A 26,536-nucleotide genomic window follows, 5' to 3' on the forward strand; every position below is an offset into this window, starting at 1 on the left:
GCATTTCTGATTTCTGAATTCCTTTTAATTGGACACAGGACCCAGATGGATTTTCCTAAATATCTGTCCTAATTTGCCAACAATTTCTCCTAAATAAAAAACAAAACAACAACAAAAAAGAAAAACAAACAAACAAAAAGACCACAACAACCGTAGTTTTCTTTTTTTTTTTTTTAATTTTTTTTCAACGTTTTTATTTATTTTTGGGACAGAGAGAGACAGAGCATGAATGGGGGAGGGGCAGAGAGAGAGGGAGACACAGAATCGGAAACAGGCTCCAGGCTCCGAGCCATCAGCCCAGAGCCCGACGCGGGGCTCGAACTCACGGACCGCGAGATCGTGACCTGGCTGAAGTCGGATGCTTAACCGACTGCGCCACCCAGGCGCCCCTACAACCGTAGTTTTCAACTGCACCCAGATTTAAGTTCAAACTTTTTAGTCTGGCATTCAAGGCTTTCTGTGATCTCACGGCATCTTATCTTTCCAGTCTGTAAGTGAACACACAATGCAGGGAATCTAGATTACTGCCTGTTTTCTAATAATAAATTGTGTCTTCTTTCTGTGGCATTGCAAATATCATTCTTCACCTACATGAGATATTCTTTTTTTTTTTTTTTAATTTTTTTTTTCCAACGTTTATTTATTTTTGGGACAGAGAGAGACAGAGCATGAACGGGGGAGGGGCAGAGAGAGAGGGAGACACAGAATCGGAAGCAGGCTCCAGGCTCTGAGCCATCAGCCCAGAGCCTGACGCGGGGCTTGAACTCACGGACCGCAAGATCGTGACCTGGCTGAAGTCCGACGCTTAACCGACTGCGCCACCCAGGCGCCCCTACATGAGATATTCTTAACTTCCATCTCCACTGGTGAGTAAAGGTCACTTACATAAATATTTTCAGGACCTACAATGTTTGGCCAAAACACAAGGGTGAAGAAAATGAAAAACCTTGCTTCAAGAAGCTAAAAATTAGTACAGAAAGCCCAGAGATAACTGTGGGTTTGGCAAATCCTTAGTTTTTGAAGTTCTGTACAAGGCAAGCTGTATTCTTCAGTGTCACTGGTTGTGGTCTTTTGCTGTGTTCTCCTGTCTTATTAGCTTATCTTCATAAATATCCTTTAACAATCCTAATATAATTTTATTTTAGTCACTTTGGTCATTAGTAGTTTTTGAATAGGAGAAATATTGCAAGTGTTTTCAATTTACATGTTGTTTCTTTCATTCCAAGTAGAGGACAACATCAGTTCAGAATTGTCACAAAGCATTGCTCCCTCTAAATCATGGCTAAAAATAGATATTTTTTTTATTTTTGGGGGGTGTACAATATACCTCATTGATGGTACATGACAAAGTAATGCTCCCCAAGCCTCTCCTCTTCTTTAGGGGGTCTGGGATGGAAACTGTGTAGAGGTCAGGAGATTCTCAGTGTGTTGGGAGATGAGTTGGGGCAAGAACTCCCCAGGAGCTGAGGATCTGTCTTCTTCTTGCTCTCCCTAGGGCTGGTGGTCCTGGGGGCTCTTACTCCTTGGAGGCCACGTGGACCATGAGGTATACCTGGTTGCTGTAGCCAAGTTCATTCTCATACCAGAAAATGAGCTTGACAAAGTGGTAGTTGAGAGAAATGCCAGTCCCAGCATCAAAGGTGGAACTGCGGGTGTCACTATTAAAGTCGCAGGAGACAACCTGGTCCTCAGTTTAGCCCAGCAGACCCTTGAGGGAAGTCCTTCAATGCATGCTTCACCACTTTCTTGATGTTATTGTATTTGGCAGCTTTCTCCAGGTGGCAGGTCAGATCCATGACTAACACTTTGGGGGTGGGGACATGGAAGGCCATACCAGTGAGTTTCTCATTCAGTTCAGAGATGACCTTGCCTACAGCCTTGGCAGGGCCAGTAGAAGCAGGGATGATGTTTTGGGCAGCTCCTCAGCCACTCTAATCCTTTTTTGCTCTACTAAACTACCTGCTATACTCACACCCTAGAGATGTGCCTGTAGACACACTCTATAAATACTATAGTTTATTAAGTGTGCAATAGCTTTATGTCTGAAAATCCATGTACATCCCTCAACGAAAATATTGGTAAAAACTTCTAACCATCATCTGAGCTTTCAGTGAATCCTAATCTTTTTGCTGGTGGAGGGTCTTGCTTAGATGTTGATGGCTGATGACTGATCAGGGTGGTAATTCCTGAAGGTTCAGGTGGCTCTGGCAATTTCTTAAAATAAGGTAACAATGATGCTTGCAACCTTGATGGAATCTTCCTTTCACGAGTGATTTCTCTGTAGCATGTGATGCTATGTGATAGCATTTTATCCACAGTAGAACTTTTTTTCATAATTGGAGTCAATCCTCTCAAATCCTGCCACTACTTTATTAGTTAAATTTATATAATGTTCTAAGTCTTTTGTAATTGTTTCAACAATCTTCACAGCATCTCCACCAGGAGTAAATTCTTTATCAAGAAACCACTTTCTTTCCTCACCCATAAGAATCAACTACTCATCCACTCAAGTTTGATCGTGATATTGCAGCATTTCAGTCACATCTTCAGACTCCATATTTAATTCTAGTTCTCTTGCTGTTCCCACCACATCTACAGTTACTTCTTCCACTGAAGTCTCGGACCCCTCAAAGTCATCCATGGGGCGTGTAATCAACTTCTTCCAGATTCGTGTTTATGTTGATATTTTCATCTTTCCCCATGAATCCCAAATGTTCTTATTGGTGTCCACAATGGTGAATCCTTTCCAGAGAGTTTTTACTTTATTTGCCCAGATACATCAGAGGAATCATTATGTATGGCAGCTATAGCCTTATGAAATGTATTTCTTAAATCATCAAACTTAAAAGTCAAAATTACTCCTTGATCTATGGACTCTAGAAAGGATGCTGTGTTATCAAGCATGAAGACAACATTAATCTCATAGTCCATCTCCATCAGAGCTCTTGGCTAACCAGGTGCACCATAAATGAACGGTACCATTTTGAAAGGAATATTTATTTCTGAGCAGTGGTTCTCAACAGTGAGCTTAAAACACTTAGTAAGCCATGTTATAAACAGATGTGCTGTCACCCAGGCTTCCTTTTTCCATTTGTAGAGCACAGGCAGAGTAGATTTAGCATAATTCTTAAGGGTATTAGGATTTTTGGAATGCTAAATGAGCAATGGCTTCAACTTAAAGTCAACCAGCTGCATCAGCCCCTACTAAGAGAGTCAGCCAGTCCTCTGAAGCTTTGGAAGCCAAGCATTGACTTCTCTTTTCCAGCTATGAAAGTCTGTATCATCTACATTGAAAATCTATCATTCAGTGTAACCAATTTCATTAATGATCTTAGCCAGATCTTCTGGAGAACTTGCTGCAGCTTTTACATCAGCATTTGCTGCTTCACCTTGCACTTTTATGTTAAGGAGATGGCTTCTTGTCCTCAAACCCATGAACCAACCTCTCCTAACTTCAAAATTTTCATCTGTAACTTCCTCACCTCTCTCAGCCTTTATAAAATTGAAGAGAGGTAGGGCCTTGCTCTGGATTAGGCTTTGGTTTAAGAGAATGTTGTAGCTGGTGTGATATTCTATCCATACCACTGAAACTTTCTGCATATCAGCAATAAGTTTGTTTTGCTCTCTTATCATTTGTGTATTTACTAGAGTGGCACTTCTAATTTCTTCACGATCTTTTCCTTTGCATTCACAAAAGATTAATCATTTGGTACAAAAGGCCTAGTTTTCTTCCTATCTCAGCTTTTGATATGCCTTCCTCACTAAGTTTAAACATTTCTAGCTTTTGAGGTAAAGTGAGAGACATATGACTTTTCCTTCCACTTGAATATTTAGAGGTAATTGTAGGGTTATTAATTGGCCTCACAACACATACCACATTTATCAATTCAGTTTGCCATCTTATATGAATGTGGTTTGTGGTGCCCCAAAACAAGTACAATAGTAACATCAAAGATTACTGATCACAGATCACCATAACAAATATAATAATAATCTGAAGTTTGAAATATTGCCAGAACTATCAAAATATGACACTGAGGCATGAAGTGAGAAAATAAATACTGGAAAAATGGCATCAACAGACTTGCTCAACACGGGGTTACCAAAAACCTTCCGTTTGTAAAAAACACAGTATCTGCATAGCACAATACAGGGAAGCACAACAAAACAAGGAATGCCTGTATAGCCATCATTCTTTTTAACTACTTCCGTTTTTTTTAGTTTGAAGTGTCTTGAAGAAGTGTGTGAATATTACTTTTTTTCTTTTTCTTTTTTTCTTTTTTCTTTTTGTCCTTTCTTTCTTTTTCTTTTAAATCCATGGGATCTGGTAGATCCTCAAGACATTGACTGATTCTTCTAGTCAGGTCAAGGCCCCCTTCCCAGCACCCTCAGCTTGCCTCTCTAAAACCAATGATAGCAACAAACCAAGCTAAGCCAAATCCAACGAAAATAAGTCATATTAAATGCAAATGAAATTGAACTAAACTCAAACATAGCAAGTCTCATAGCCCTGAATTCCTCTGTTTACATTTGTGAACTGTTTATGGATATTAGTCCTACTCCTATAGGTCTGAATATATGAACTTTTGAATACCAATTTGAAAATTTTCTTTGGGAATTCTTTTCTGTATTTCTAGAAATAACCCTGGATGGCTCTCCAGAGTATCTCAAGGAAGGCTACCTAGGAATGGTGAATATATCAGTAGATATTTCTAGAGACTAACTCTAAATATCTATGTTAAAAAGCCTTAGTAATTTAATGTTAGAGAAAGTTCTGAAGGAGCTGTTTTCCTAGCAAAAGTTCTGAGACATTTTTAGAATACTAGACAAATATCCCTAATCCCTGGCAGGGTTGTCTTTCAATTTTTTTTTCAATTTTTTTTAAATTAAAAAAGAATTTTTTTAAAGTAGAAATAAAAAAAGGTGGAATAGATTGATTAGGTAAAAGTTGAAACTGAACATTTAGGGCATCTCAACCAGCACCAAATCAATTATATCACTTTTTTTATCCTTCACCGAAAAACCATCTGGGGCTGTCATATAGACTCAGGCTTTAAGCACTGTCAAGAAGGAATTGTCCAGATTGTCAAGAACACATGCCTCATGCCACTTGTACAACACTTGTATAAAGAAGGCAACTTATACAACAATGGGTAAAATTATATACTGTTCAGGAAGTCCGTAATATGAATAGCTCTAGGATAATGTAAATGTTTATAAAGCACAGTCAGGAGTTAGAGATTTCACACCTTCTTCTACCAAACACCTAATTTATTTTTTCTTAAAAGTTTTTATATTACATTTTCAATATCAGAACATTTTCAAGCACGAGAGTATATTTTGCTCTTTTTCAGATTTCAATAATCTTACCTATGTTTCTGGTTGCTTCTTTTCCACCCATCACAGATCTTTAGAAATGGAAAATCATTAGAGATGTTTTCTTTCTTTGTTACATAAGGGACACGGAGGGCAATGGAAGGACTCCACAATGGTTTTAGAGCACAGAAATTGTATTTTGGTTATTAGTTATTAGATTCTTGTAGCTCAATTTAACTCACATATTTTGAGCACTCTCAGAGTTTCATTCATCTTACAAATCACTATAAAAAGGCTAAGCATGAAAATATAGCTTCAGGCTTCATAGAACTAACCAGTTAATCTGACATGATAGATGAATAAGCCTCCATGCATCCTAATTTTAAGGAAAGTTCTCAGAAATGGAAATGATTCTAGGGAAAAAATTAAGACTTTAATTTCAGCTTGTCTTTTTCCTATCATATGGACTCAAATGTTTGTACTCATTCATAGATGTCTGTAATCATCTAAGGATGTTCATTAAATATTTATGATGTTAATTCTGTGTTTTTTATTCTCTAGCATATTGTTCCTCTACCCCAATATTTTTTTCAGCATTCTCAGTCATTCTTGCTGGCCCTGCATTTTTGGGACCTAATTATTTTCCTGACTCATTCTAGATTCCTTGAGACAATGAAAAGAGGGATACTCTATGTGTTAAGACAGTGTCTTCAAGGAATTAAATATACAATGGTCTGTTCTGAAAATGACCTGAGTTATGCATTAGGATAATTTTATTTTGTTCTCATCCTAATGCAACCTTACAAAACTAAAATACTTCATTTGAGAGAGAGACGATTGCAAGGGTGGACCTTTGACTTAGCTACTCACACATACTTGGCATTGTTACTCAGAAGACAGTGCAGTCGTTTGAATGGACATTTACCAGTCATCAACACACTTACAGAGGATAGGGTTTGGGAAGTTAGAGGAGATGACATCCAAATGCCATTTTAGTTCTGCTATGTGATGCCATGTGATTGTCATTACATAGATGGGCAAGCTTATAGGCACCCTGAAGAAGTAACTAAAGCCATAACAAGCCCAAATCTGAAAAAGAGCCAGCAATGATTTTTGAGGTCTTTCACATTTAGAATTATGTGATGATTTATTTACCTCTTTTCATATATCATTTTAAATGTTCTTTATTGAGTCATAGAAAATGCCCTAACGAGCTGGTCCATATTTTCCTTTTGGGTGATTTCCTTCAGTAAAGAAAGAAGAGTTGGTATGAAATTAGAGTCCTTTGTTCTATGAAATATCATGTACTCAGTGATTATGATGCTCCAAACTTGGATCAACAAACATGTAATCGTGGACTTTGGAAGATGCTGCTGTAAAAGCCAGCTAACTCCCTTTTCTTCTCATTGCAAAAGCTTGTTTGGAATTTGTTTGTTTGGAATCTCTTTTTGTTTTTCTGTAGTGCTTTTACAGTACCATTAAATCAGCCAGCAACTCTTTCTTTCTCTTTCTTTCTTTCTTTCTTTCTTTCTTTCTTTCTTTCTTTCTTCTCTCTCTCTCTCTCTCTCTCTCTCTAGCTAAATACTGTTGGAATTATTAAATCATTACAATGAAGGCAAGTATACTTAAAATTTCTCCATTTAAAATGTTTGGTTATAAGTAAGTGACGGAATAGTATATAAGATATATGAAAGAGCAAAAATAAAATATTTAGCAATATTAACTTTCATCTTAAACTAGTGATAAATGGGACACTTGGCATCCTTCAGAAGTCCTGCAGGCCTTTTTGACCACGGGGAGTTTGGGCTTCTCAGTCTGGCTAAGAAACATACAGCATTGCTGCTGAAGATTGGAAAAAGAGCTTGAGGTCAGAGGTCGACACAGTGAGGGAGTTTGCTCTTTAAGAGGTTATCTGTGGATCTGCAAAGCCAAAGTATAATTGGGTTTTGTGATGTGATTTTAGTGTGTAATTGTATATGATCTTAGATAGTTTCAAAGACAAGCTTGGAAGATTTTTCTAGCCTGTTTGTGATAGCAATTTTAGGGATTGTGTGCAATCTTGGATGGACAATTCAGAATGAACAAAAATAGCCATCAGAGGTGATACAGCAAGTACTTGATTCATTCTAATCACAATCAGCACATTGATTTTAATGTACCATTTTCTTTCTTTTTAGGACATTACATTGGCTATGAAAATAGAGATATTTCATTTTCATGACGGGTAGCAGTATAGCCAATTTTACATCATCATCCTAGTTCTCAGCGTTTCAGATTTTGAACTTTATACAGGCTTACTGAATCATTACAAGGAAAGAAAAAAGTTAGAGGCCGGCGATTGAATATCTAGGATTTTTTGCCACTATATTTGTCAAGTTTCTGATTCCTGAATATTCTAAACATGGGAAATAAACATTTCCTCATTGTTTTAGTTGTTTAGGGCTGTCTTGATTAAGCTGTCACTGCTGTCAGTTATGTTCTTATAAGCCTGGTTGGATCTATTTCATGTTAGGAAAAAGCTCAGATAAATCCTGGAAAGCTTAATGTTTATCCAATGTGAAAATAATTACTCAAAAGTGTTATTCTTAATCCAGATAATTAGAGTGAGGAAGGCAAGATCAGTGTCATTGTGAATTATGCCCCGGCAATTGACTCTTGGTCCTTGTAAGTTTCAGGTGAAGATGTGAATGGATAAAGGTTAGATTAAACATAATCCAAAGTAGCTGCAACCTTAATCTGTTATGATACAAGGATGATCACTTAAAAAGAGCTGGATTGTGGGATTGTCTCTGGTTGGATAAGATGCCGCTCGACTGGGACTAGTCTTAAAACACGCTTAGCACCATGTCACTGCAGCTGTAAGCACTTGTGCACGACTGCATCCTGCCACAACTAACAGGCGCTCCCGGGCTCAAGCTGTACGTTGGCGTATCACACTTTCACAATATCTGGGCTTCACATTAACATGCCTTCCAATGGTCTGCATGGAAAAAATATTTCCTGTGACCTTTGTGGCATCTCTTCTTGGTTGTAATGAGCATGGATTTGAAATCCGCTAAAACTCTGGTACAAACTATGCAGCCATTTATTAACTTACACAATTACAGGGCATATTTGTAATTGACCTTGTTTTTGCTGTGTTTCAACACAGAAACTCTGTTGTCAGTATGATTCTTAAGGTAATTCACAATGGTTGTAGAGCTAGTTATCTACCAAGTATTTTGAAAATAAAGTTAGGCTTTTCTAAATATTTCTGTGGAGTTAATTTTTTTTTTCCCCAAGTACTGGCAATGGGACCCAAAAGCCTTTAAAAGGAATGATGCAAAATCCAGGCAGTTTTTAATTGGAAGAAAAAAAATAAGTATTTGGAGTTTCATCTTTTTTTCCTCAATAAATCTCAGAAATTTAATGTACTTAATTTCTAAGTGGGAAAATTGGTTTGCTTTCAGTACAAAAAATGGAATAAAAAATATTATGTGAAACCTTATTGCCTAAATTAAATACATCTTATTTTATGACAAATGAATTTTAAACAGTGTCTGAACATTTAATGATTTGTAATAGTTGTTTATTTCTCTCCCCAGTAAAATTATGTTGGACCACATTTATTGCTGCTGAATAGTTAATAACTAATGCAATGTAAAAGCTAATAATGTAAAAAATTTAGAATATATAGCTTCACTTGGAATAAAGTTTTAAATGATTAGAATAAAGTGTGTTTTAATAAATATCACTCTGCTATATCAATATATTTTAGCATTCATTAAAATCCGAATTTTCTCCATATGATACATGTTGTCCTTTGATAAATATATAACAAAATGTGCTAAATATACCAGACATGTTTTCTAGTTACATTAATGACTTTCATATACGTTTGTACAAAATTTGTTTTTCAAAGACTGTAAATATTTGTTGAACGTTTACCGCCCACATTAAGGCACTTGCTCTATATTTCTCACAAATTATTTAATAATCTCACAAATTATTAAATCTATGCAACTAATGTTTTACCTAGGGCCTCTTATGGGTCAAACAGTGGTCAGGGATTATGATTATAGCACTGAACAAAACAAAGTCTCTTGCTTCATGAGGTTTACATCCTTGTGGGCAGAGAGAGAAAATAGGATAAAAAGTATAAATACCATATGTAAAAGAGTAGCAAATGAGAAAAAGAAAAAAAAAATGGATGGTTAAGGTTTTGAGAATGGGGCATGGTGATCCATCCATGTGGATGGAAATATTAAGGATGACTTCACAGAGAAGGTGTCATTTGTATAAAGACCTGAAGGGTATGAGAGAGGTCACGTGGGGCTCATGGCTAAGAGTGCACTAGCTTACAGATAATCACTCTTTCTTGGTAAATAGAACAATTACCAGGCATATTTTCACCCAGCATTCAAAACATAGTTACCATTTTAAAATTCACTGATGAGTGTGGCCAGAGTACCAGATTCTTCTATGTAGTTAAAAAAAAATGATTCAAATTGAACAATCTTAAATACCTTGGGACTCTAAAAATATTTGTAAACATATTTTGTGCTTGATTTTGGAAAAACACGAGTGTGTCTTTGTCTTCCAGGTAATGATGGAAAATCTATAGCTATCAGTCATCAAGAAAATGCACTTGTATCCTTGTATGAAAGAATAGAAAGAACAAGAAAGAAGAATGTCTCTTGGTGCTTATTCAATTGTGTATAAGTGCTACAGGCCTGAGGGGTTACATTGTCATTGTGTGTTCTACTTTCTATAGATATGTCTTAAACCAAGCTTTGTTTTGTGGGTGAGATAAAATAATACTCATATTGGCCTGGGGATGTGGACATCTTGCTTACTGACTTGCTATTTCATTGCAAATATCCTTAAGAGAGTTTACACTTTAATTATTTTGTTATTCATTTATATTTCAGTGTAAACCTATTTTCCAGATAATCGCTGCGGAAAAGAATCTGCTAAGGAGGAGAAGAGAACAGGCATGGAGTCAGTAAGTTCCTAGACCAAAAAAGGAAGGTAAGGGATAAACGGAAAGAAGAATACCTACAGAAGGAGGAGGTGGATGTTACTAAAGACAACATTTATCTCTTCACAGCTCTAGAACAAGGGCTTCTAGGACAAAATCTAGCCAGCAGACTTCGTCATAGAAAAGAGGGGAAAAGGCATAGTACAAAGTTAAAGTCATATGAGAATGAAAAGGTCCAGGAGAGAAGAGGGAGCCTTTGCCTGGGTTCAAACACAGTACCAGCAGAGCCTGAAGTATTCCCAGGCTAGCAGGTCACAGTAGCAAATGGCTTCAGACTGGTGAAGACAATCCCAAACTTATGAACAGTGTTTAAGTGGTCAGCAAGCTTCTATTTTCTTATAAGAAAAAAAAAGGTTAATAATGACTAGTTAGGTTCCTAACACAGCTGAACTACAATAGTCCTGAGCCCCAAACTCTGAGGCCTCTGTACCATAATCATTTATGAACCTGAGTTTCCATAAGCCCAGAACTCCATTGAACCCTCCATAGTTTTCCCTGTCTTTAAGCCTCGACTCTTTAACTTAGAGGCTTGAGGCTTTTTGAGAAAGAGGACTGCACAGAGCTGATGGCTGCTAGGAAAATCCCAAAGGAAAGCCGACTGGGAAGACCGGGTAATAGTCTCTGGCATGGTTCTTTGGAGGTGGAAATATGGTGGTGGGTGGGAAGTCTGGGTGCTAGGATCATCAGCAGCAGCTCTCACAGAGGTTGGCTAGTGAGAATCGTTTCACATGGGTGGAATGACAATAATACTATATATTGGATAGCAACCAATCCAATGTACTTAGGACAGAAATGGCCCTTGACTCCTGTACTGGCACCACGATCCCTTTCATTGTCCCATGGGACAGGGTGAAAGAGTTATCAGTCCGCTGGAATGGAATTAAAATGCAATGTTGGGATTTTTAATAATTCACTTAAAAATTATTTGTTCTCATGAAAGAGTTAAACCCTCCCTCACTTGAAGAAGGAGAGAACATTGTCACTGAACCATATAATCATAGGCAATAGACATTTAGATGAGATAACCACCAAGCTTCAACCCAAACACAGTATGTTTGGCCTAGTGGAAGTCATGTAATTTAGTAGTACCTTTCACAAAGACAAAAGAAAGGCACCACATCATCACCTCAATTGATTCAATGTGTAAATAAATAAAGATTATTAATATATTAGAAATAGAAAGCAAAGCAACTTCATGAATATAAAAATATCAATTGCATTTTGTATATTCTAAAGTGCATTTTACAATTGTTTGTATCTCAGGTATGATTAGACGAATCATTTTACTTGGTGACCTACTATTCTCAGTCCTTTTAAACTAAGAGACAAAGGACAAAAGTGGTCATTATTACTATTAATGATTTAACTTCTGAAATATCTTGACAGGAAAATAACACAAGAACAGATATAAAAGCTATCACTACCAGGAAGAAGAAAAATCCATCATTAACAGAATCTATGATTGTATTTCTAGAAGATTCAAGAGGATCAGCTGATTAACTATTAGAGTTAGTAAGGACATCCATTAATAGGCAGGATATAAAATAAATATGTAATATTAATCACCAATTACAGCTTTATTAGTTGCTCTCTAAGCAAAGAAATGATGCTCCTAGAGAGATATAAAAATATATATAGAAATATAAAATATATAGAGAAATATAAAAAGATAGTTTTGACCATAGTTTCAAAAATTATTTATGTTAAAACACCACAAGCATAATAAAAGGACAAAAAGATAATTTTCAAAAACATTAGCAATATATATGTCAGACTGGGAAATAGAATTCTTAAACACAAAGAACTCTTATAATTGAGAATAATGGTCTCTATTGGAAAATGGCAAAAATGTAAACAGATAAAACACAAAAATATGACCAGCACTACTTTGTGAAAAAGAGAAAGCTCCTCATTAATCTTAAAAGTAACTAGAGGGTACTAGTTCTGTGTTAGCTATCTATTCTTGTGAAATAAAATCCCCCCAAACTTAGTGGCTTAAACAACAAAACATTTATTACTTTATGTGTTCTGTGGGTGAGGAATCCAAGTATGGGGGCTCTGTTAGCTCAGAATCTCTTATGAGGTTGCAATGGAGGTGTCAGTTGAAAGGACAGGAGTCATCTTATAATTCACATAGGGGGATATCTGATCTTAATATCACTCACGTGGTTGTCGGCAGACCTCTGGTTCTCGCTGGTTATTGCCAGAGATATTAGTTCCGTGCCATATGCATCTTTTCATAAGATGGCTCACAATTGGCAGCATTCAGCAGAACAAGAAATCTGAGAGAGGGAGAGGGAGGGGGCACAGAATGGGGAGGAGGAGGAAGCACATGGGAACCTAAGATGCAGCTATCTTCTTTCTATAACCTAATTTTGGAAGTGATATCTCATTGCTTCTGTTTTTTAGATTTTATGTATGTATGTATGTATGTATGTATGTATTTATCTATTTATTTATATCTATCTATTGATCTATTGATCTATTTTTTTAGAGACAGATAGAGTGAGCAGGGGAGAAGCAGAGAAAGGAAGAGAGAGAGAGAGAGAGAGAGAGAGAGAGAGAGAGATACAGAGAATCCCAAGCAGGCTCCACACTGTCAGTGCAGAGCCTGACGTGGGGCTCAAACCCACCAACCATGAGATCATGACCTGGGCCAAAATCAAGAGTTGGATGCTTAATCAACTGGGCCATCCAGGAGCCCTTCTCATTACTTCTTTAATATTCTTTTGAATAGAAGTAAGTCAGGAATCTAGCCCAACTCAAGGGGAAGGAATCACACAAAGGATACTCGAGGGCTGGGATCACTGGGGGCTATTTTAGAATCTAAGCATTTACATCCCCTGTTAAACAACAAAGATGAAAACTAAACACTTAAAAAAAATCAACTGGTAAAAAATCTGGTGTTGTAAACGTTGAGGAGAAATACAGTATGGTAAGAGTTATACATTGATATAAACTTTCAAGAGAATATTTATCTAAGAAAAAATAAAATGTTCATACTCTTGAGCCCATAATTACATTTGTAAAAATTTACCATAAAGGTAAAAGAAGAGACACACACACAGCCTTGTGCAAAGGAATGTTCATCAGAGCCTGATTTATAATAACAAAAAGTAGTAAACTAACTTTTACAAATACAGGAAATACAAAATGATTTATAGTGCAATCTGGATGACAGAATTTTTTAATCATTTTATTATGTTTCCAAAGTATATTTCACATTAGAAAAGGAATTAGCCTCAGAAAGAGAATGTTTTTAAACAAATATGCAAGCTATGGTGTAGTATGATGATTTTGATTTTAAATATATATATATATACATATATATATATACACATATATACATATAGGGAGAGAGAGAGAGAGAAAAGAGAGAGACAGAGACAGAGACAGAGAAAGAGATACAGAGATATAAATAAAATTATTTTCACCATGTATCTTTGGTAAGAAGATTAGAAGATTGAAGAGTGAAACTTTTAAATATAGTGTTGGTTTGTAAAAATGTCTATGTGTACAAAAAGGAATTTTCCCAACATTTTCTTCTGCTCCTTCGTTTTCTCCTGCCAATGCAAAGTGGAGGGTTATGATTTAATGTAAAGACATGATTAGCTATGTTGGCAACAGTATGTCCAGTCGTTCTAATTGGTGGTATGCCACATGATGGACAGAACCAAAACTATGGTGTACCACAGAACTGGGAGCAGTTTCCATACCTCTAGGCCCGGTATTAGTCTTGGCTAAAATACTATGTGACGATACCAAATGCTGTACTTTAAAAGTAATTTCATGTTGGCATACATTTAACATCATTTAATGCTTTTTAGCTAACGTTACTGTTTTAGTTATGCTTCTAATATAAAGTCTAGTATAAATCTGCTTTTAAAAGTCAAATCTCACCACCTTCCTCAGTTAGTATTTTCCAAACCACCATAGTATGTTTGAAATTAGAGTAGGTAAGCATTTGAAACAAAGAAACCAATCAGGAATGTGCTATTTTTTATTTTTATGGCTTTAGGTGTCCACTTAGAGATTTTACCTGTAATTGAATATAGGCCATTACGTCATCTCGTGGAAAATATTTCTTTAACATCAGCCTTTCCTGCTAGACTAGAGAACCATGAGGGCAGGGACATTATTTGTCCTACTCATCTATTTCCAACACCTCCTCTTGGAAGCCTGGAGCTTCTCAGGGACATAATATTTCTTTATCAGTTGAACAAGTGAGTGAATAAATGAATGAATGAATGAATAATAAAACTCTAGGTACTTGAGTTCATTTATAGTAATATGTCTGTTTTGTTTCTATCTTTCCAAGACAGGACAACTCAGAATCTACAATAATGGTCTTCTTGTTTTGATAGCATCCACATTTCCAAAGTCCCCTACCTTTCCACCACTCCCCCTACCAAAGTACCAAGAAAGGAAGATAATTGTCTAAATAACAAGCTAAAGAATAGCAAATTCTGGGGCGGGAGGTGGGTCGGGTCCTGATAGTTTTTTTAATCATGTAACACAAAATAACTGATATATCTTCCTTTTTCAGTAATGTGGTTAAGTGGGTTGAGTTTTTGGTCATTAGGTTTCCATGCCCACCAACATAACATAGAAGACAGGACATAACATTGGAGTTGTGTGTGTGTGTGTGTGTGTGTGTGTGTTTATTTGAGTGTGGCAGGCAGAATGGTGACCCTCAAAGATGTCCATGGCCTAATTCCTAGAATTTGTGAATATGTCCGCTCTTATGGCATAAAGGACTGCAGATGTAATTAAAGATACAGACTTTGAGATAGGGAGATGTTCCTGGATATCTGGTGGACCAATCTAATCACACCAATCCTTTAAAAGTGAAGAAACTGTCTTGGTTGTAGTTATGAAGAGATGTGACAATGGAAGAAGGGGTCAGGGAGATGTGTCATTGCTGTCCTGGAAGATGGAAGAAGAAAGCTACAAGCCAATGAATGCAGGATGCCTCTAGAAGTTGGAAAGGGCCAAACAAACCCATTTTCCCCTAAAGCCTGCCAAAGGAACACAGGCCTGCCATCACCTTGATGTTAACCCTATGAGATCGTTTGGACTTCTGACCTACCGAAATGTAAGATAATAAATTGTGTTGTTTTCAGTCACTAAATTTGTAATAACTTGTTACAACAATAGGCAACAAATGCACTGATATTTTGGTTGAATTCATGTGAATTATTTGCCTATTTCTAAAAGATATTTTAATAAAGACATGTATACAAAAATTGTATCGTTAGGTCAGCTTACTGTTTGGCCAAGTAAATTTAAGTACATGTGGATTTTACAAATTGCTCTATTGGTTCAAAGAAAACATAATCAGGTGGACCAGATGGAATTTTAATAGGTAGTGCTCTTTCCTGCTACTTTTTGGGGTATTTTATGGTAATCATTATGTGTAGTTAAATTAGGAGTGTATGTGGCTACAGACAAGTTTTCCTTTCTTATGGAGATGGAGAATGGCAGAAAGGATGTGGGGGTTGGAAGGTGACTTGGTATTTGTGGTTAGGTTGGTGAAATATTTTGTGGGCTTGTTGATTTTATATATGACTCTTTTAGTCATAATCTCTTGGCAATGTGACAACAGTACGCTCTATCTGGAGTTTTCCAATATTTGACTTATTAATATCGACATGGGAATAAAGAGATGAAAGCAAGAAATTCAGCTAAACAAATTATACAAGATCATGGTTAAAATTGAGTTAGAGGTTAAACTTTAGTTGCTTTCATATTTTAATTCTATTTACCCGTGAGGTAAAAAAAAAAGTTAAAAAGCAACTAATTTTTAATACAAATTCTTTACTTTCATAAAGGATTTCTGCTTAAGAAGTTTTATAAGATTCCAACCGTTTGCAGCAATGCAAATATCTTTATTTCTTCTTCCATTTGGCATATGTACTGGTTTCCCATTACTATTACAACAGATTACCACAAAATCAGTGGCTTAATGCAACACAGATTTATTTTCTCACAGTTCCGGAGGTCAGAAGTCCCAAATGAGTCTTAGGTGCTAAAGTCAAGGTATTGGCAGGGCTGGAGGCTCCGGGTGGGGAACTGTTGCATTGCTTCTTCCCCTTTCCCTTCGAACCCCTTCTCTCAGGCACATCAGGCCAAGGAAAAACACAAATGGAATCCACATTCGAGTGCCTATCATATGCCAGACACTTCTGTTTTGTAAATCTTCTGGGTCAGTCTTATTACTTTCACTTTTACAGATACAGAAAACAAGACGAGGAAAATAACTAGTCTAGGATCACACAGATATTTTGGTAAGCCTAGTTCTTGTTCACAAATATCCGCAGTCCAACTCCATCGGTTGGAGGTGCCGTATATTGTATTTCTTATGCCTTTACCTCGTATATCTGAGCCAATGCCATCGGTATATGTGCAATTAAAATTTAGAGTCTTTAGGGCTTTAGAAAGACCAAAAGCAAGGTGTTAAATGAGACGAGAGAATGTTTTGATTTATTGGATGCATAGTAAAAAATCGTTCCTGATTTATGTATACAATGTATTCCCATAGAGACCATTTTTTAAAAATTCAAATATAGAGTAAGGTTTCAAGAAAAAAAATAGTCCTACCTCAAACCTCTTATTTAATCTATACTTAATTTAAAAATTATTTGAAATAACTGTTAAGCTAAAACATTTAAAATTTGTTTCAGTGTTGGTAAATATAATTTAATTCCATTGACAGAACAACAAAGAAAGTACTAGAAGTATTGAGGCATTATATAGTATTGTGGGTTAAGAGTTGAGTACTACCATGCAATGACACACACAGACACATATAGACAGACACTCCCCCCCCCCACACACATATATAGAAACACATACAGACATATATGGACATATATGAGTAAATATATATATTTAACTTTATGCTTCTATTTTTAGTATCTTGCAACTTCACATTTGGCTTTTGTGTTTAACTGTTTAACATAATAGCTATGTAATGCTTTGTTATTTAATTGATAAAAATGTATTTTGCCAGTGTTAAAAAAAAAACTTTCCGAGTCTAACATGTTATATGCTATTCAAATCATGCCCATAGAAATGTTCACTTAAAATACATCTGAAACATCTCTAGTAAGTAATAGTAAATAATATTGCCATATTTTATACTATTTCTAGACAGGACATAACATTTTTTCAATATATTTCTGGCACTAGAAGCTTTTCAACCATCAGCTATTAAAATGTATAACTTCAGCACCTGGGTGGCTCAGTTGGTTAAGTGACTGACTTTTGATTTTGGCTTAGGTCATGATCTCACAGTTCGTGAGATCATGCCCCATGTTGGGCTCTGCACCTGCTTGGGATTCTCTCTCTCCCTCTCTCTCTGTCTCTCCCCTGCTCACACTTTCTTTCAATAAATAAATAAAGAAAGAAAGAAACAAACAAACAAACTTTAATAAAATGTATAATTTTGTGAAACTTCCATTTGTTATTTATTGGAACCCAAAGAATGAGTTCCAACAACTTAATTGATAATTACATCTTTAATAATAATCAGATTTATAAAGAGTGTATAATCTCATATAGTTCTTTAAGAAGATATTACATTCTTTTAGTTGTAATCTTTAAAAGATTTTAAAAGATTTTAAGATATGTTAACTGATACTCATTTTGGCTTACAAATAAACTTTTCTGATCTTCTCACTAAAAACCATCTACGAATCCTACAACAGGTTATATATCCTATGTTAAAAAATATAATTCACTTGCAAACCTTAACTTTGCTTTATTTTAAGATTTTATTTCTAAGTAATCTCTACACCCCACATGGGGCTCAAACTTACATCCTCAAGATCAAGACCCATATGCTGTACCAGTTGAGCCAGTTAGGTGCCCCTTAACTTTACATATTTGAAAGATTTGCATTGTTTTATAATTTATGTGTTCTTTAACAAGCAGATTATACTAAAAACTAATTTTCAAAATTAAAAAAAAAGTCTAACAAAAATCTTTTAGTGATCCACCCATTCTTTATATATTTGGAAAACAGCATTATTATGTGTGTGTGTGTGTGTGTGTGTGTGTGTGCATGTTTGTGTGTGTATGTGTGTATGCGCACATAAATGCCTATATGTGTACACACACAGACATTCAAATACATTTCTGTGATGCCTAATTTTATGTGTCAACTTGATTGAGACATGGAGTGCCCAGAGTAAACATGATTTCTGGGTGTGTCTGTGAGGGTGTTTCTAGATGAGATTAGTATTTGAGTTGGTAGACTGAGTCAAGCAAATTGCTCTTCCTAATGTGGGGGAGCATATCCAATCCTTTGAGGGCCTGAATAGAACAAAAAGACAAAGGAAAGGGAAATCCACTCTCTGTGCCTAATTGTTGAGCTGAGAAATGAGTCTTTTCCTGGCCTTCAGGTCAAGGCTCATACCATTGGCCCTTCTGTTCTCAGTACTAGACTGCCACCTCTCCTGCTTATGCACAACAGATCATGGGGCTTCTTTGCCTCCATAATAGCATTAGCCCATTCTTTATAATAAATCTCTTTATATATAGAAATAAAAGAAGTAGACATAGACATAGACGTAGTTTGTTCCTTTGGTACAACCTTATGTAATTACAGAAGTCCTTTATGAAACACAGTGAGATATGAATAATCTGAATCATGATTTATAGTCAGTATAGATACCATCTTATTTTTTTAGTGGGACCTACTACCATATTTTCGATGATTCATTGTAGTATGAAGAAAAGGAGAGGCAATATGTTTGTTATATGACCAAGAAAAGGGAAAAAGTGAGGTGAAAATAACAAGTGGAGCAAGTAGACAATACAAAGGAAGTAATGGGTTGCCTTTCTGCACAACTGTTTCAGGGAGAGAGGAAACTGATGAGTTTAGACCCGGCTGTAGATTGGCTCCAGGATTTGAAATTGTAAAAGAGAAAGTTCTGTAAACACAATTCACAATTCACAAAACACAATTGTCTCAATAAGCATTTGTGGCCATGACTTGACATCCTGTGAGCTAGGCCACATGTGCTTAAACTATTTCTTAAATGGTCATGGAAGGAAAAACTAATAACTTGGTTGTTAATAACCACTAAATTTAAATAGTCCCTGATAAACATTGGTAACACAGTAAATTGGTATACTAGTTAGGAGTGCCCTGCCTTCTTGCCTAGGAACGTTAATTTAGTACAGGAGTTGGGACTATAAATAAATATCCAATGTTTTTTATTATTATCTTACAAAATGAAGTCAAAGCTTCTTTTCATCCTTGGGAACTTAGAAACATCTCTTCAAATATGGTATCACTGGAGCTTTTAAGTACAGGTGAAGGTCTATTTAAACTACTTATGTTGTTAACTAGGCTCTTAATCTGTTCTCTGGATTAACTCTCCCTCCCCTTTATAAAGAACAATGGCCACACACATTCTACTCCTACGGAGAGAGCTGTGTATCACCAAATGTGTTTTTGTTCACCAAATGTCTTTTTGCTGATTGTTATTTTAATTCCATTATTTTAATTAAGCATGAAATAAACCAATACAATTTGAATAAATAAAGACATTTGCTTCTTTAAGAGTTAAGTTGAATTCTACCTGATACATAGGAATAATTGAATACATGTGCTTATCTATGTTCTTTCCTACAATCCCATGACAAAAAAAGACTAAAAGTTGCAAGCTCATAATGATAAACAGAATGTGAAAGGAGACAAAAACAAATAAGAAATAACATAGATGGACATGTGGTGACTAACTTACAAGGTCAGAGAAAGGTAAAAATCAAGCCATCATAAAAGGAAGCCAATAAGAAAGCAATTTGTAGCACAGAATTGTTCAAAAGGTCAAAATTTTAGATACCAGATAATTCTGGGAGCAAGGGTGAGAGGTGGATTTAAGAACAGAAGGACTGGTTGAAAGTCTATGTAAAGAAGGTTACAACTGAGGATCCTTTTCTTCATCCATCCTGCATCCAGACAGCTACCTTCTTCCTCAAAAGGTAAAAGACTGGAGGTTTGCAATATGGAGATAATGAACCTGACCTGTTCTGTACTCAGGGATGATAGACACTGCTGTGGGAAAGCTGAATGGAGTATTTAAGTGTACCTGCATTATGGTGATACCCCAGTCTCTTTCCCATTGGTGGGCTTACAGAATGTTTATATCCTCCAGAAAGGAGACTGATGATAACTTTCTATAGAAACTGATAGCCATAAAAGAAATGATTTACAAGGGTGCCTGGGTGGCTCAGTAGGTTAAGCATCTGACTCCGGCTCAGGTCATGATCTCACGGCTGGTTAGTTTGAGCGTCGGGCTCTGTGCTGACAGCTCGGAGCCTGGAGCCTGCTTCAGATTCTGTGTCTCGCTCCATCTCTGCCTCTCCCTCACTCACGTTCTGTCTGTCTGTCTCTCTTTCTCTCTCAAAAATAAACATTAAAATATTTTTTAAAAATGATGTACATATTAAAACATTCAGGATTCTGCTGGGAAATGTCCAAGCATTCACTTAGTCCTCCTACGATAATGTGCACTATTTCACAAGATCTGTTTGTATTAATAAGGTTGTCAGCCTATAATGTGTGTGTGTGTGTGTGTGTGTGTGTGTGTGTGTGTTATTTTTAAGGAACTGTTAGTCAAGAGTTAGTCAAATATGAGGTCTTTTGGATTTACCCTAACTTGAAATTTCTTACAAGTGTCTAACTCACTTTTGGTCTTTCTGGCTTTTTTTTTTCTGTAATATTTCCTCTAATCTATTTCTCTACCAGTAGTTCCTTTAATTTTTGAAATTCAAAAATTTTTACTGTTCCCTGAAAGTTGGTTTTTGTACAGCAGTTTGTACCAACATCTGTAAAAGTTTGTATTTTACAGATTTTATATCTTTTCACATCTATCTGAATTTACTGATTACAAGGAAGCATTGAATTTAATGTCTCTATAACAATAAGAAGAAAAAAAAACACCCAAAACCAGGCACACACAGACATGCACATATACACACATGGACCCAAAACAAATTGAAAGTTGTGAACAGACTTAACACGAATCGCATTTGAAAATTACTATGGAATAGATATTAGTAAGCCTACTAAAGACCCAGTTAGGTTTTACATTTGGGTTGCTTTATAAGTTCATTTAAGTTTATGACATTTCAAAGAACCGAAATTAGAAATCACAGTATATGCATCATGAGTATGATCAGTGTTGGAAAAACTGTACAAAACTCTAATCGAGGAGCTTAAACAATGAAGTACAGACTTCATTAAGGGGAAGGAATATGCAACGTAAGGCCTTATGTTGAAAGAACTTGTTTTGGGGCGCCTGGGTGGCTCAGTCGGTTAAGCGTCCGACTTCAGCTCAGGTCATGATCTCGCCGTCCGCGAGCTCAAGTCCCGCATCGGGCTCTGCGCTGACAGCTCAGAACCTGGAGCCTGCTTCGGATTCTGTGTCTCCCTCTCTGACCCTCCCCTGTTCATGCTCTGTCTCTCTGTCTCAAAAATAAATAAACATTAAAAAAATTTTTTTAAAGAAAGAACTTGTTTCACGTTTGTATATTTCTCTTTTTTACTTTATAACTATTTTCCTCTGTTGCAGCAGTTTTGTGATTAACTGACCTACAGCTGGCCTCCACAGGGCTGAATAAGAGGGTGTCTGCAGCAATCATAAATAGCCAGGAGGCTCTTTAGAGAGGAGCAAAATAACAGCCTACCCCCATGTAAGTTTTGGAGAGAGGTTTTACTGTCTTCCCTTCCACTTTCCACCGTAGATTAGAAAACTCCTATTTCCAACCATAAGCTCCTCCGTATTTTAGTCTAAGAGGCATAGGAGAAAGTTGCCCTTCCTTCTCCTGGAGGAAGGGTCTTCTTCCAAACAAATCAGTCTGGCAGTGCCTCTGGCAGTTTTCTATCTCAGCTTCATTTGACAACAAGGATGCCGAATCCTTCCATATGGCGCTCTGCTGTATGTACAAAGGTTGGGGACAGCTAAGCTCTCAGCTACTTGGTTCCCTCCAGAAGCCTCTCCCATTACCTGACAGAGAGCTCTTAGGGGACACAACATTTGTTTTCACTGCCTAAATCCCAAATTCTTCAAAAGCAAGTACCATGTGCCACACCATATTATTCTCCCCCCACCCCCGTCCTTTCTATTCTTTTGTCTTTTTTACTTCTGTCTTTTGACAAAAACTGTGCTTCAGACTTATTAGGTGCTTAATAAATTTGGGCCAAAGAGGAAATTGCTAATAGCGGTGCCTTGAAATTTGAAACATGATTTTGTTCTTCCGATTACTCTGAAGGATCTTTCTCTTTCTAAAGTTTTGCTCTTGATAGACTTGCTAAAATCTTCCATTCTAAAATTAAGGTTTTGTGTCCTTCAGAGATGTTTCAAGAACTGAATGCCATTTGAATAGAGAACAAAAAATAAAGTCCAGGACTGTTGTTATTCATCTATGTGCAGAGATAGTTGGTTTCTCCTTAAGTTGTGATGTGCTGTTCTCTCACAGCCGTGTATAGTGGATGACTTTACAACAGAATGTTTCCAATTCTTCTCTCCTGCCCTTTTAGGATGTACTGTAATTCATTTAACTTCAACCCATGCTATAATCACCAACTGCATTGTTTTTATTTTACTGCAAATTGTTCTTTTAAATCAATTAGTAATACAAACTACAAATATTTTATTTTACCTTCATTTATTCTTTCCCTAATGATTCTCCTTTCTTTAAGTTTATATATTTATTTTGAGGTGGGGGGAGGCAGAGAGAGAGGGAGAGAGAGAATCCATGCTGTCCATGCTGTCAGCACAGAGCCTGACTTGGGATTTGATCCCACTAACCATGAGATCATAACCTGAGCTGAAATCAAGAATCAGATGCTTCACTGACTGAGCCACCCAGGTGCCCTGGCATTTTTCATTTCCATTTAGTGCTTTTGACTTCTATCATTTCCTTTTGTGTGCATGTGAGACTAAGAGACTACTATAAACAATTCTATGTCAACAAATTGGACAACCTAGAAGAAATTGATAAATTCCTAGAAATACAATCTTCTGTGGCTGAATCATAAGGAAATAGAAAGTCTGAAGTTCATACAATTCATTTTAAAGTGTACAACCAGTGGCATTAGAATATTTACAATGCTGTGCAACCACCAACTCTCTCCAGTTTCAAACTTTTTCATCACTCCAGAAAAAACAACAACAACAACATATCAACTAAGCAATCACTCCCCATTTCCCCTTGCCCTCATCCCCTCTTAGCCATTCACCTGCTTTCTTTCCCTATGAATTTGCCTATTCTAGATATACTCATATGAAAGGTATAATAGAATATATGACTTTCGTGTATGGCTTCTTTTACTTAACATAATATTTTTCAGGCTCATCCAAGTTGTTGCATGTATCAGTTCTCCTTTTATGGCTGAATGATACTGCACTATATATATATATATATATATATATATATATACTGCACTATATACATATATATGTATATATATACACATATATATACGTGTATACACATATATATGTGTATATATATACATATATATGATACTGCACTATATACATATATATGTGTGTGTATATATATATATGTATAATCACAATTTGTCTATCCATTCATCTGTTGACAGATATTTGGGGTTTTTCTACCTTTTGGCTATTGTTAATAGTGTTGCTATAAACATTCATGTACAAGTTTCTGTGTGGGTATGTGTTTCATTTTTTGGGGGGGGTTATATCTACTAGGGAAATTGCTAGGTCAAGTAGTCATTCTATGTTTAACATTTTGAGGCACTGTAAACTGTTTCTGCAATGTCTGCATCATTTTACATTCTTACAAGCAATGTGTGAGGGTTCCTATTTCTCAACATTTATTATTTTCCTTTTTCTTTTTTTATGAAAGCCATCCTAATGGATGTCAAGTGATAGCTCATTGTGGTTTTAATTTGCATTTCCTTAACGACCATGATGCTAAACACGTCTTCATGTGCTTGTTGGCCATTTGTACGTTTTCTTTGTAGAAATGTGTGAGTCCTTTGTCCATTTTTAAATTAGGTTGTTGCTCTCATTTGTTGTTGAGTTGGAAGAGTTCTTTTGGGGCGCCTGGGTGGCGCAGTCGGTTAAGCGTCCGACTTCAGCCAGGTCACGATCTCACGGTCCGTGAGTTCGAGCCCCGCGTCAGGCTCTGGGCTGACGGCTCAGAGCCTGGAGCCTGTTTCCGATTCTGTGTCTCCCTCTCTCTCTGCCCCTCCCCCGTTCATGCTCTGTCTCTCTCTGTCCCAAAAATAAATAAACGTTGAAAAAAAAAAAAAAAAAGAGTTCTTTATATATTTTGGATATTTAGTCTCTTAACGAATATATGATTTGAAAATATTTTCCCATTCGTAAATCGTATTTTTACATTGTTGATAAAGTCCTTTGATGAGCAAAAGTTTTAATTTTAAGGAAATTCAATTTATCTTTTTTTTTCTTTTATTGCTTGAACTTTTGGTGTCAAATATAAGAAGCCATGGCCAAATTCCGAGTCACAAAGATTCTTTCCTATAGTTCTCATGTTCTCCTTACATTACCCATCTGTTCTTTCATGTCGTCTACTTTTTGACTTAGAGTCCTTAACATTTTAGTTACAGTTATTTAAATTCCCTGTCTATTAAATCCATATTAATGTTACACCTGAGTCTGGTTCTGATGCTCCCTTGATCTCTTCTTCTAATTGCTTTTTGGCATGGTTTGTGGCTTTCTGTTGAAAGCCAGATTTGTCTTATGGAGTAATAAGAACCAATGTCATAAGACATCAGTGTGAGGATTTATGTTCATTTGACTAGGAGTTAGGCTGTGTTTAATGTTTGCTATGTCATATGTTTATGTACCAGAAGTTTCAAATCCCTCTCATGCCCTTGCCAGTGTCTCCCTCATTGTCTTTGAGTTTCCCTGAGAATTCCTCCTTAGAGTCTGAGTCTTGCACCCTTTTCAGTTATACTTTACTGATATTACACTGGATCCCTGTTGGTGGCGGTAAAATGTGGTGGAAGGGAAGCATTCTATAATCTTATGATTTCATCTCAGTCTTTTAGTGGGCCCATGTCTCTAGGTTATGACATTCACAAGTATTTCTTTATTTCCCACTCCCCACCTCTAGGTGAGACAGGAGGACTAAAGGGAGCTGGAGCGAGGAGAAATGCCCTTCCCTAGTTGAGATTAGACTCTGGTAAAGTCTTTAGCCCTAGAGAGGAGGCTTCTGTTATGGAGAACAGATGTATTGATATGATCATATGATTTTTCTTCTTTAGCTTGTTGGTGTGATAGATTATATTCATTTTCAAGTGTTGAACTAGCCTTGCATACTGACATAAATCTCACTTGATCATAGTGTATAATTCTTTGTATACATCATTAGAGTAGTTGTTAATATTGCTGCATCTATGTTCATGAGTTATAGTGGTCTGTGGTTTTCTTTGCTTGTAATATCTTTTTCTGGGTTTGCTATTTGGGTAATGCTGGCCTCATAGAATGAGTTAGGAAGTATTCCCTCTGCTTCCTTGTGCTTTCTGTTTTGAAATAGTCATTTGTAATTTGGTTGGGTATTTTCCTTCCCTTAGGTCAGTTAGGCTCTGATGATTCTCCAACAGGTTTAGTTCTAGTTAACTAGTTTTACATAAGGGCAGGTCTTGTGAAAAAGAACAGAGTGCTCTGGCATATTTCAAAATGGTTCCTTACCCTTTCCCCTTGCCAAAAGCATGAGGGGATTTTTCTCTGATAAGTATTCTGGGAACCTGATTGAGCTCCTCTAGGTAAATCTCATGAGATTATGAGAGCCCCATTTCAAAACTGGGTATCCCTGAAGTTTTAAACTCTCATAGTTGTCTACATTAAGCTTCCAGCAGCTTCTCAATTACAGTTCAGGTTTTCCTATCCTGACATTGGTACCTATACTGGTTTCCACTTGCCAGTCCCTGCTTCAATAAGCCAAGACTCCTTTCAACTGACTGAGCCAAGCAGGTGCCCATTAAGACTCCTTGTATTGACTGGTCTGTTTCTCCAGTTTGGGAGGCAAGCACATTTTCCCCTGTGTTCTCCTCTCTCTTACAGATCTAAGAAGATGTTCATTTTCTAGTCTGTTCCATAATTTTGCTTGTTAGGGTGGAATGACAACTTCAAGCTCTTCACACAAGGTTCTGGAAATCAGAAGGCTCGACTACCTTTTTTA

At 36.5% G+C, this 26,536-nt stretch overlaps 1 pseudogene; it reads right to left on the bottom strand.

Annotated features, from left to right (window-relative positions):
* Positions 1–1,516: 1,516 nt before the first annotated feature.
* Positions 1,517–26,536, bottom strand: part of LOC124521123 (glyceraldehyde-3-phosphate dehydrogenase-like) — a 179,567-nt pseudogene continuing 154,547 nt past the window's right edge.

Source organism: Lynx rufus, unplaced genomic scaffold, assembly GCF_022079265.1.
Source record: "Lynx rufus isolate CCGP_SWC_20201006 ecotype Redwood Valley unplaced genomic scaffold, mLynRuf1.p SCAF_3, whole genome shotgun sequence".
NCBI lineage: Eukaryota > Metazoa > Chordata > Mammalia > Carnivora > Felidae > Lynx > Lynx rufus.